This window comes from Molossus molossus, unplaced genomic scaffold (genome assembly GCF_014108415.1).
Source record: "Molossus molossus isolate mMolMol1 unplaced genomic scaffold, mMolMol1.p scaffold_m16_p_11, whole genome shotgun sequence".
In the NCBI taxonomy this organism is placed as follows: Eukaryota; Metazoa; Chordata; class Mammalia; order Chiroptera; family Molossidae; genus Molossus; species Molossus molossus.
In genome coordinates this window covers 20,095,157-20,108,931 of record NW_023425346.1, presented here as the reverse complement: position 1 = coordinate 20,108,931, position 13,775 = coordinate 20,095,157, and positions in this window count along the sequence as shown.

The window sequence follows — 13,775 nt, the reverse complement described above, 5'->3', positions numbered from 1 at the left end:
CCGGGCTTCGAAGCTCACCATAGACACTCAGTCCATCTCCGGAAAGGATTAGCCAGCATGTATGGGAAGGACCTGGAACCTGGGAGGCAGCTCATATTAAGGCTGTGCCCTGAGTAAAACAGTGATGGGCACAGGGCTCTGATGGTACCTTCCTTCTTCTCTTTTAGGCCCCTCTTCCACACCTTCTTCCCTGGGACCCACACACCAGATAACAGCCCCAGACCACAGCCCATCGGAACCACCATGGTCGGTCTGGTCAGCCCACACACGTAGACCCAGCAGTTCCTGATGCTGCCAAGCACCCTGAAAGGGCCTTGGTGCTGAACGCCTTCACTCCCCTCACCTCAATCTCACACAACCCACTGGTCCAGCTGGAGCATGGTGAAGACCTACTGACAAAAGACAATAGGGCTGAATCAAGCCTCCATGTGCACCTGACTCACCATGAGTCATATCCCCAAGGACCTTCTCAGCTCACCATTGTTGTCAATTAAAATGAGTCACGTATGTCTGGCACATGTGAATGTCAGAGGGGCAGCCGAGCTTGGGGATGTTGCCCTTTGGCTTGGAATATCATTCTCCACTAAGAAGTCTATTGATGATGGCATGAAAACAGTATCCCTCCCAAAAGTACTTAACATTTAAATGAGGATCATTTAAGACACAGCATCCAAAAGAATAAACAAATGTTCTAAAGAGTGTGAGAGATTTGATTTGATTTATCAGTCCTCTTTGAGAGATTCTGGTCATTCCTAATCTTCTTCAAGGACAGGTCGTAAGTTTGGCTGAGAAGTCCTGATCTCTTCAAAGCTTTCACTACTGTCTTCTTCATGGTAGACACTGGCCACCGTCACTCCTACACCTTGCTTTCCCCAGGACAAGCTCTAGCTGATAACTGGTAAATACTAACGGAAGAGATGTAATTAGACATCGTTGGTATCTATGTGTGTCTCTTGCAGTATAAGATAAACAAACTAATCTTCCTCACCAAGCGTAGGGGGATAATGAACAAAAATTAGAGTTGAGTAACCTGCCAATGTAAATATTTCACAAATGCTAAGTGATGGTAAATAGAGCCCAAATGTGAGACCGGAGTGGGACTTTCCAACACAGATCTGCCCGAAGGATGCTCAAGCTCACCCTTAATGAAATAATTTTCTAGTTGTTTTTAATATTTGGCTTTTCAACATGAATTTGCATATAATACTATTTATTAGGCTCCCAAGCAATGTGCCAGGCATTGTGTTAAATATTTTACATGAATTATTTCCTGTATCCTCAGAGCAATTCTATGAGATGGGCTATCATTATCCCCATTTTGCAAACAGGGGAGTCTCAAACAGGTAACACAGTACTGAACTGGAAATCAAACTCAGAGTGCATCGCCCAGAGCCCATGCTCATAACCGTTTGTATGCCGCATCCCACACTGTGGGAAGAATGCGTGGCTCCGGGCAGTTACATTGCGTCACCTCCTCCTCTGAGAGCCACACAATGGCTCTCCACACCTCCCAGTTCAAGGCATATCCTTTCTCCCAGACTCGCAGCCCTTCCAGTTCCGACCCCTCCCCAGCTCTCCATTCTAATCTCCCAGTCTCCCTAACTTAGCACCTTCCCTTCTACACTGCACATTTTCTTCCCTGTTCCTTCCCATCACTAACTTTCCTGACACCCCTACAACTAAACACACAGGCTGACCTTATTCCTACCCCCACACCTTTCAGCAAGCTGTTTGCTTCCCTGGAAGAATGTCTCCTCTTGACTGTTGGAGTCACTCCAAATCCCATCACAAAACACCACATTTCTCCATAGCCATTCACTCTCTCTCCCTCCTAGAAACTCCCATGGCCCTTTGGTCTTCTCTACCATTCATTTCAAGCTTAAATACTGCCTTGTGATGCTGCACAGCTTCTGATGCACACAAATTATTAGTCCAACTAGATCAGCCTCCTAGCAAGCAGGAACTAAATCCTGGCTCCTTTGACGCCCCTTCACACCAAGCATGGGATCTGCCCCATCACTCAGCTCAGCCCCCAGCAAAGGCACAGGCTGGGGCCAACAACCCCCGCTGCCTTCCAGCTGCTGGGATATTCATATATGAAGCACACGATGTACATGGTGGTTTGTGCTTCATTACCATGGCACAGCTCAAATCAGTCCCAGGAAGGGAGCAGCCCACAGTGGACTCGGTCCTCCGCTCTGACACCCATACGGCACCGTGTGCTCACCTGTCACAGGGGCATGGCCAGGCTTGTGAGAGAGTTTGAGGAAGAGCCAGCTGCTCCTGCGTGTCAGAAGCCGAGGCAGAGGACGCTGCAGTAGCCTTTATCGTGGAAATCTGTTCAACACGCTCCTCGGATCCTCGCGGATCCCGAGAGCTCAGAGGAAAAAATTCCATTTACATAGTTCAATTTTTCCAATCCTTGAAGTAATACCTACTCTTGATTTTCAAAAAGAAAAATATAAAAAAGCATACAGAATAACACATCACCTTTATTTCACCATTATCTTTGTTGTATATTTCCTCGTAGTCATTGTTGTTATTGTCTATCTGCCTGGCACTGCACCGAACAATGGAAATGACAGATGTGACGACCCACCCCAGCCTGCCAGTCTCTCGCAGACAGTGAGGGAGACGCAAGAGAGCAATGAAGTGCCACACAGTGTGCGGCTGAGGCAAGTACAAAGGACAAGGCCACCAAACCTTCCACACAGAAGGAGAAGAAAGGACAAAGACAGAGAATTCTGAAAGGGCCTAGCATTTGCTCCCCTCCAGCAGTTACTGTGCCAGGATGGCGGGAACGGAGGAGACCCAGAGACAGGACGTGACTTGTTCAAGGTCACTCAACCAATTAGCTTTTTCCACAATGCTTGTTCTAAAGACCACATGTTTTGAAGCCACAAAATTCTAAAGAAGACTTCATGCAAATAAGCCCACGAATCATATATATATATATATATATATATATACACACACACACACACACACACATACACACACACACACACACACATCTCCTTTATCAGACTCTGTGTAGATACAAATTAAAATGCCTTTATTGGAAAACCTCAAACTACATGAATTGGGACTATCCTGGAAAATATACACATGGTTTGGTCACCACATGCTTTTGCTCAATCCAACAAGGATTTCCTAAAATAGCCTTGCATTCTAGTGGGATATAAACCCTGTTGCGGGTTTATATCCTCAATCTGGAATCAAAGAGTCGGAGTGGCTGGAAACAGATCTGGCTCACTTCACCCTCCAACTAAATTAGGATACAAAACCCAACAATATCATTAGGGAGACAGAACTTCATTTCCCCAAACACTCCTTTTAACCTAGAAAGTAAAAGGGCCTGAGCCATTAACAAGCAAAATTATTTCTTGCTGTTTTGCATTTTCTTCCTTGAAACTACCTTTATTTGAGCCATGGGGGCTCAAGGCAGGGGAGGAGAAAGAAGGTATGTTAAAAGACTGATATCCCTCAGAAGAGGGGGTGGGGGAAGGGAAGAGATAAACCACAGAACTTACACGCATGTACGCATAACCAATGGACATGGACAACAAAGCTGGGGACGGGGCAGGGGGGATGGGGAGGAGGGTGTCAATGGGGTAAAAAAGGAGAAACATCTGTAACAAAAATAAATTTTTTTAAAAAAAATCCTAAAATAAGTAGAATTAAGCAACCTATAGGTCTCTTCCTACACATTAAAAAGAATTGAGACTTATCAAAGAAAAAATATAAAATTCCCTTGGGTGGTTGGTTCTGAGAGTGAGTCAGCCAACCCCGCTGTGCTGTGTAACACTATCATGAAGTCTTCTTACCACATTCCAGTGTTCAGTTTCCAAAGGGTTATGATCCAGTTTGGGATGGGGCCATAGCCTTGGCATCTTTATTCACGCACTCGTGACTCAGTAGTTCCTCTGCAGGATGGGGATGGGGAAGGGGGTGGAATCCTGCCTAAAATGTAGGCCTTGGTCACAGCTGAAAATAAATTGCAGAAATAAAAAAATTTTTAAAAATCAATTTTAAAATAACGAAAGTCCACACAGGCAGAAACCCCCTCAGTCCCAGAATTCCACGTGCTTGGAGTCCAGGGCTCCCTCCCTCCCAGCGAAAGGAATGGAGAGAGCTGGCTCTGTTCCGCCTGATTAATTCAACATTGTTCAGTAAAGGTCGGTCCACACGGTTAGAACAACAACGAGATGATAATCACAAAGCCCTCAGTGAGCAGTTAAAAATGAATTTGTCTGTTATGTTCGCAACGTCTACTGAGCAACATCAAAGGAGATCAGGGCACAGAGAACTTTGTTGAGTAACTGGTATTGAGCAGGGTAAAAAATGAACATTTTCCTGCCTGCTAACTCTAAAAGTCCAACTTGTTTTCTCAGAGTCCAGAAGAATAAATCACTCAAGCAAAGGATTCATAATAATAATGAAGAATATGGTGTGACTCCCAGGAGCCCATCGTGCACCAGACATTAGTATTCAGCAGGTTGTTAATCACAATGCTGACCACCACCTTTTTATCACTTTCTTGTAGGGACAAATGCAAATGCATTTTCTCTTTTGCTTTGCAAGAGCAATTTCGTAAGAAACCACGTAAGGCAGTGTGATGGGCAGCACCTATAGGATAACCTTCTGGCAGCAGGAATTCCCAACACAGGAAGCTCTTTCCAACCTCTGGAGCCAAGGAAGTGGGGCATTTGGCTGGTTTTCACGGCAGCGTCTCAGCACCCATTCGGCTCTCAGATCTGCCTGCTTTCCTTTATTGCATGTACTGCTACTTTCCACACTTCACTGGCTCCAAACTTTTTTCGTCCCAAACTCCTTTCACCTCATTCACCTTCTCTGTTACCTTCTGATTCTGTTTTATTTCCTTCCCAGCCTTCATTAATTCAGCAAATATATATTTAGCACCTGCTCTTGCAAAACACAGCAGTGCGTCATGTATCTCTCTTTGCAACACTCCGACACCCATTTTCCTCCCTGCACAAAGCTCCCTGCTTGATTCTCAATACATCCTGTGTGCATAGGGAGGAGGTGGTCAGTTACTGTGCTGTATTTCAGATTTACAAAAAGTATAGATAAAGAGTAATATACCGCCCTGGCCAGTTTGGCTCAGCAGTTGAGTGTCTGCCTGGAGACCAGAGTCCTGGGTTCGGTTCCTGCTAGGGGCACGTACCACAAAAAAAAAAAAAGAGTAATATACCAAGACATTTGTGTAACTACTGCCCACCTGAAAAAAACAAAACATCAATACAACTGACATCTCCTGTGTTCCCCTACTCTGGTGACATCCCCCTCTCCAATTCCCCAAAGATAACCACTAAACTAAATTTGGGTTTTATTATTCCACTGCATTTTTAAACATTTAACTACATATGTATATATCCAAATACAACATATAATATTGTTTTACATTTTCTTGAACTTTATATAAATGGTTTTACACCACATATTTTCTTCAATATGCTCTCTGCTCTCTATTGTGTAGTTGAAGATGATCCATGTTAATACTTGAGCTTGGAATACTCAATTATTCTATTGCATAAATGCAGCCCAATTCATTTGGCCAGTGCCCTTGATGGACATTCAAGTTAGTTCCAATGTTTTTGCTATTACAGTGCCGCTGTGAACATTCTTGCACACAGCTCCTTGCACACATTCCCAATTTCCTCTCCATCTTCACCTGCACGTTGAATACCAGATGAACTAATGCTCCTTAAGTTGCCAGTGAACGTCTTTCTGACAGAGCCATGTTTGCCTCAGCCTGAACTCTGGCCCTTTTTCACCTCACCCATGACTTAAAAAGACATGGCCAGGCTACTTTGATCAGCGAACCCAAAGACAGACTCCAGTCGGTGCCTCCCCAGGCTGCCTGGTCTTCGGCTCTGCCTCTCGTCAGCAGAGGTGGCACCCCCGTGCTGTGAACCGTGGCACAAAATCAAGGTGTTGCTATTAGGTTTTTATATGGCACATCTGACCTGCTGTTTGTTGCCTTAGACAAAGGAGCTGATGCTCTCCTGAGAAATTAATTTGGATTTTCATGACACTTGAAATTGTGAAACAAGAGTGAACACATCTCAGCCTGGGTGGTCTGTTTCCCTAACTTATTTTTCCTAATCCCTTTCCCCACGGTTGGGCTAGAAGCACCACTATCCACTGCTTGTCGGGGTCGGGGATGCCACAGCCCAGGCTTGTTCTTCTCTCTTGGATTGCTTTATTTTCTGTATCATCTCTTTGGTCTGTGCTTCCAGGTATAACTAAATAATCCTCTAGATATGCCTTTAGGATTTGCTATAAAGATACCTGAGATAAAATATCTGTCAGACAACCTGGTGGAATAAATGGAAAATATGTGGTATGAATGTTACAACCTTCCCTCCAGCAACGGTTACACCAGGACAGATCGGTTTCCAACCGAGGACAAAGTCTCCTTTATCGAGACATTCAAATCTTCCCCTTACTTCCTGGATGTCAAACCTCCTTTTTCTCATTTGTCTAAATACTGAGGGTTTTTTAAATTACTTTATAAGATGCATGTGGAGAGTCTGAATAAAACTGTGATAGGAATAAGGATATTTGAGAAATGAGGATATTAAGAAAGAATGCCCAACTAATAAATAAGAGCAATAAATTGTTAATAGCTATAATCATAGGCATTCCACACAGAGAAGACAAGATTCTTTACAAAGAACAGTATTAACCAAAACAACACAGGAACTACTAGTAGCAAAGACTGTATAACACATACAACTGAAATATATAGTCCCCAAAGGCCTTATATATTATAAATCTGGTGTTGAGGAAGAAGGCAATGCCCGCTAAATTTCCCACTTGAGAATCCAAATGGATATAGAATTTATAACCATAAGTATGTAAAGAATGTTTGTCCCATAAACTATGTATTCCTTGATTTATACCCACACATACATGTACACACAGTTACAAAGCTTAGATGCAAATGGAATGTGTACCTGCAAGCTTGCAACTGTGTTGGATTTTTGCAAGGTAAACACTATTTAAGCATTGCAGAGGTACTTTTTTTCATTGCTGGACCGATCATGCAATTGTTTTCAATTTAATGAGCATTTACTAATGACACACATTTTTGCCAGTTACTCTTTTATGAGGATCAAATACATGCCAGATTCTTTTGCTCCTCACAAGAGAATATTATTATCCTTATTTTTCTGATGAGGAAACTGACACTTCGGTAGGTACACAATCTACTGAAGTTTTCTCAGTTACTGAATGACGAGCAAGACTATAAACCCAAGGCTGTCTGTCAGATTCTAAAAGCGAAGGCCTCAAGCACTACCCTGACCTGGCTCCACACGAAAGGCAACTACGGAACTTACAACCTTGCAGTCCCCACAGCACCTTGAATGTAGTAGGTGTGGATGGATGGATGGACGGATGGACGGACGGATGGATGGACAATGAACAGATAAACAGGATGGTTGGAGACAAAGGAACTTATATCAATGGAAAGATGACTTAATAAAGAGTGCTTTTTTTCTCTCCATGATAAGGGATGTATATAAATGTACATCCTTCTAGACAAGGAGAATCTCCATTATTATCTATGATAGATGATAGATATGTAGGTAGGTAGAAAGACAGAAAGAAAGACAGAAAGAAAGACAGAAAGAAAGACAGAAAGAAAGACAGAAAGAAAGACAGAAAGAAAGACAGAAAGAAAGAAAGAAAGAAAGAAAGGAAGGAAGGAAGGAAGGAAGGAAGGAAGGAAGGAAGGAAGAAAGAAAGAAAGAAAGAAAGAAAGAAAGAAAGAAAGAAAGAAAGAAAGAAAGAAAACCAAAACCCTTTATCTGTTTCATGAATTTCCTTTAACCTTTGTACCTGAATCTGCAGAACAGGAAGAAATACTTGGAAATGGGGATTTCCTGAATTGTGCCTTTATATCCCAAACTTGGCTGTTGAACACATAAAAATAGCAAAGCCAGGGTTTAATCCTTACACAGATCTCTCATACAGAACCTTTGAGCCCAGCCAGCCCCTCCCTCGGACAGGAGGGGTCTGATCACAGAACCTCCAGAAAGAAAAGCGGGAGAGATCTACACACCCACACCTGTTGTCTACCAACCCACGTGTCCCAGGAGAGCCACAGACTCCTCTTTGTCTGGTTAGACCAGCATCTTCACAGACCAGCATTGTCAAACTTTGACTATGAAACTAGGAAATTCAAATAAGGAAGAACAAACTTGCAAATGAGCCACACAAAGCACCAGCACCAGTCCTAGTCCTACGCCAGGACCGGCATCTAAGCCGGGATTGTACACACACCACGAGTCTCGGGCTCGCGCAAGCAGCGCTCTCGGGTAAACCCTGGCCCAGAGCTCCGGAGAGGTATGCAAATGTGTCCTGCAGTGGATCTTCCCCCGCTGGAGCTTCTGTTGTCTGGATCCCATTTTGCAGATGAGGAAACTAAGGTTTGGGAGGTCAGGTCAGTTATGGGACAGAGCCTAGATTCAAACCCTAGATTTCAAAGATGGAGCTCTTTCCGACACACGGAACTCCTCACAGCCTCTTTCTGTTCCTAGTCCATCCATCTGTCACCCAGCTGCACAGTACAGCTCTCCTGGCACATGGTAATGTGAGACTTAATTAAATAACAGGGTAAAGACCCACATAAAATGTTTATGGCCGTATTAAGTTTTCCTCAGCGCCAAGTGACCGGGTGCTTCCTGCAGCTGATGACCATGTGGCTTTGGGATTTAACCAAGACTGCTCGCAGTGCACAAACATCGCCCACAGGAGAGCGGAGACCGTGTCAGAGGCGAGGAAATGGCCTGTGTGATGTACTTTGTGTGCAGGATGTGACGGCCCGAGACTTCAGTCCAGCAGCTCTTCCTGAGACGGAAATGCATCTCTAATACCAAGTGCTGAGCATGTTGATACACGTTCCTAGGACCCAGCTCATAGCTCCCACCCATTTCCAAAAGGAGGACTACGACCCCCCCCCCAAAAAAATAATAGAGAGAGCACTGCCTCACCTACATTTCAATGGCCCGGGTGTGGGGAAGGCTTGAAGTCAGCACCTGGTTGGCATGCGAGGCCAGGCACAGGCTGTTTTCTCGGCCTTCCGTGACTGGCCTTCCAGGAAATGCAGATCAGCTTCCTAAACAGGCCCCTCTCCAAGTTCTCACCCACGTTCCTGTCCCAAGTGCCTGGAATACTTCACCATAAGCCACCGTGGTTGCAAAGCCGGGCTTCTGGCTCGGCTCCTTACAAACAGCACACATCGCAGCTGATTTCAATTGTCCATGGACCTAACTGTGAAGGGAGGCAAACAACTGGTCCTTAGCCAGCAGCCAAACACAGATTCTCAAGGATAAGGAGTTGGGGGGGAAGTGCAGCAAGATTTATGTTCAGAACCCAAACTCTGACGGTGCTAAGAAAGTCCAAAACCTCAGGCCTTGTGTTGTGGCAGCACAATTTCACCAGAAAAGGGAAGGATGGCCTGTCAGGTCACGCAAATGTTATCAGGACATTGTGGGGTGCCCAGACACACACTGTGTGTCAAAACAAACCTCGAAGAATCAGGGCATCAGCAGAATAGACGTGAGGGCAAGGAAGCCCACAAGAAGCAATGTGACAATAACCCCACTGACACCTAGAAGCTGAGAGTAAACGGATGCCCAGTGTCCTTGGAGTGTCACATCACACTTGCCAGGAGAGCTGAGGGGGTGCACAGCCTGCCCTCCCCTGTCACCTTTGTGAATGCCCCCTACTCCTGAATTCTCAGCAAAGCCATGCCCTGACAGCTAACTGTAAGGAAAAGAAACATCTTTAAACTTCAGTGGGGAAGTCAAGTCTTCCAGAACCAGTTTGAAGAGCAGAGAGATTGATAGAGAATGTAAAGGAGGTGCAGCTCCCCCAGAAAGTACCAGGTGAGGTAACAGCCTCACTGGTAAATCTAATGAGAAATTCAAGGAATTTCCAGTTGTACATTTTAATGAGAACACACGCACATTGTATGTACCAAAGGCAATTCACTAATTAGGAATACCATCACGCTGACATCTGGTACTATCCACTCTTAATTTCTTTTTTTATGAAAAAAGATAATAGCCCTGCCCAGTGTTTCTCCGTGGTTAGAGTGTCAGCCCATGCATCAAAGGGTTGTGGGTTCGATTCCCGGTCGAGGGCACATATCTGGGTTACAGGTTCAGTCCCCGGCCCCGGTCGGTCAGGGCACATCTGGGGGGCAACCAATCGATGTGTCTCTCTCACACTGATGTTTCTCTCTCTCTACCCCCCTCCTTTCCTCCTTCTACTCTCTCTAAAAATAAATGAAAAAAACATCTTCGAGTGAGGATTAACAAAAAGAAAAAGAAAAAAAAGATACTAGAAGAGGCCATCTCGCAGTGACCACTGATTCTCCCCAAAGCAAGTTCTAGGTACGTTTGCTGAAGAAGTAAATTCTCCTTGAATTTCGTACTCACAACCTGGATTTCACATTTGCAATTACACTGAAGAGTGAAATGATCAAGTACAGAAAATGGGAAACCCCAAGAGGAGCCCCATTGATCAGGGAGGGCTGTTTTTAAATGCAGGAAACCTGGAATCTCTTCTGAATATTTGCTGGGCCATCGGAAGGCACTGAACCCCGACACAGATGAAGAGAAGACGTAGCTGGCTAGCGTCTGTGCAGCGAGATCTGCTCCTCAGAGTTCATACTCACGGAGCACTCACTGTATATCGGACACTGTGCTCAGTGCTTTTGGTATACTCCAGAGTCCTACCTCAACCCTGCAGAGAGGATACTTTCAACAGAAGTGGAAAGTTAGGCTCAGAGGTCCCGTGGTATGGAGGGGTGCAATGGGGCCTTTCTTGGGCATTCTGACCCCCCACATTCTGAATCACCACAGATTGTTTGTTTGTTTGTTAATCCTCACCCAAGGATATTTTTCCATTGATTTTTAGATAGAGCAGAAGGAAGGGAGGGAAGAAGAGAGAGAGAGAGAAATATCAATGTGATAGACACAGCGACTGGTTGCCTCCCACAGGACCCTGACCGGGGTCAGGGATGGAACCTACAACCCGGGTACATGCCCTTGACCGAGAATCAAACCAAGACCCTTCAGTGCTCAGGCCAACACTCTAACCACTGAGGCAAACCGGACGGGGCTGAAGCGCCACACATCTTTTTCTGCCTCCTAACCTGGGTTTAGTGAGGACACTTTTAAGCCAATCTAGGGATTCACGGAACATAATTGTTGTTGTAGGCTGTGTGCTATTTAACATGTACCACACCTTCCAACTAGCTCGCTTTGGAATTCTGAAATATAAAATCTGTACCTCCAACTACCACGACTACTACTACCAGTAGTAGTAAATACTATGACTTGGCGTCTGTGTGGAGTCTATACACTTACACACCACTTCACTTCTGTGTTAAAGCATGTTCTCACCAGATTCCCAAAAGATCCCGTGGCAGGTAGACTTGGTGTAAGAGAGGTTCACTTGGGGGTAAGAGAATGGACTTTGATCTTGCACCCTCTTTTATTCTATGATGTACTACTTCTTACCCTACGCATATTTTCTATTTCTTTAAAATAGTCAATAAAAATATAAAAACTCTATGAGGCAAGTATCATGAATAATATTGCCACCATGCTCTATGGCTTACCCAAGGCCACACAGCCCATTATTTGAGAACTAGAACCCAGGCCTTCTGATTCTTAACTATTTGGGCAGTTCACCCCCCCAGGGAGATCTATGACAGCTATCTGAATTTCAACTTCTTGCAGTCCTTTTAGAGAAGTAAAGGTGATTTGACAGGCCCAGAGAGGTAGGGTGACTCCCTTCAGATGTCAGGCAGGCAGGGTGGGCAGAGCCAGGGCTACTACCCGGTTCAGTCTGTGCCTCAGATACACTCTGCAAACCCTTCGTCTTGAGCTTCCTAGGCCCTGGGAACTCCTCTAGGTCTTGGGAAGACAACAATTAAGAAATGATCTCTGGCCGTGGCCAGGTGGTTCAGTTGGTTGGCACGTCATCCCATACACCAAAAGGTTTCAAGTTCTATTCCAGAGCAGGGCACATACCTAGGTTGTGGGTTCCATCCCCGGTCAGGGCACATATATGAGGCAACCAATTGATGTTTCTCTCTCACATCAATGTCTCTCTCTCTCTCTCTCTCTCTCTCTCTCTCTCTCTCAAAATTAAAAAAAAAAAGAACATATCCTCAGTTGAGGATTTTAAAAATAAAAAAGAAATGATCTCTGATCTCCTAAATTCTCACAGAGCAGCAGAAACAGAGAAGTAAAGGAATTAACAATATGTGTGAGAGCACCGGGCAGCGGTGGGGCGGGAGCAATGGTGGCATTTAACCTACATTATACCGACCCTGGGGACTCAGGAGGTCCTTCTCTCGGAGGAGGCCTCTAGCCAGGGAAGCAGATTGACTCAACATCATGTGATCATCCAGCAAGGGTTTTAGTGGACATTGGAATAGAGCTCAGAAGAGCTTAGTGTGTGGAGGTGCTGGGGGAAGTGGAGGAGAGGGGTCCACGTTGCCCGGCAACAGGCATTCTTAATTCTTAGAAGAGGCCCACAGTCATATGTGCCCAGATACACTAGCCTTCCCTCTGCCATGGCGCCACCCTTAGGGAAGCAGTCTCGTCACCATGACCTGAAAGAGTTATGGTGGAATAACTAACTAATCCTCCACCTTTTCCCTCCAGTTGTGGTGGAATAACTAATAAAGTTCAGGGGGTTACTTCACTTCAAAGCCGTCTTTCTCATTGTTGTGTTGTTCTTCTGAGGTAATCCTTCACCTCTCTGTTTGTCTTCTCCTTATCATTGTTTTCTCTGCCAGGCCTGGAGCCTTCAGAGAGAAATTCATTGAGGAACAGCTCTCCTCCCAGAGAGGTCCATCAAAGGACCTCCTTTGGGTAAAGGCTCCGCAAGCCCAGGGCAGCTGTAAGAACCACACCAGCTGCTCTCCTGGGTCAATAGGTCAAGCCCAACAAAAAGCCCAGCTCACATTTCTGACCCTGGTGGTTCAATAAACTTTAGAGACCATTTTGGGTATTGAGGTGACATACAAAAAAGAACTAGAAATGTGATATTTACTTGACCGTATGACAGCCAAGTAAAATTGAAAGTGGCTGACTAGTAGCTATCTTTGAGTCGAGGGAGTAAACTGAAAAACATACCAGAAAAAGGCAAATGCTTTTGAGATGCAAAGAGTTAGAACTGTGGCTTGTAAGTAGATCCACCATCATCAGGAGGTAGTTCAAGTTGAGAGGTTATACATAAATCAAAGGGGCTCTGGATCCTCCATCATCCTGAAGATGGGTAGAAAGAAAGAAGCGTGGAAACTTCGCAGGGCCCTCCAAGTGTTCTTCAGACGGCAGTGATGTAAGAACTAACTGGTAGTGAACACTTTCAACAGCTTGTTTCCTTGAAGTAGTCCCTGGGCCTTGCTAACGGTGGATCCCTACTGAGCATTGCCTGAGTGAATATTCCAGTAAGATGATTTTCACTAAAAATGAGCTTTCATTGCAACTATGGGTGAGTTATTTTCATTAAGTAAACAAAAGAGTAAAAACAGTGAACTCAGGGGACAGCCCCAAGTGTCTCTGAGGAAGGCGCAACCAACAATTCTTTCACTCTTTTTTTTTTTTTTTCAGGGACTGGAAATTCAAAAGCACTGAGCCTGTGACAAAGGCAGCCAATCGATAGCTCAGGAAGGAAAAAGCCCATCAGGGGAACTTACACGACAGACCCTGCAGAAAGGA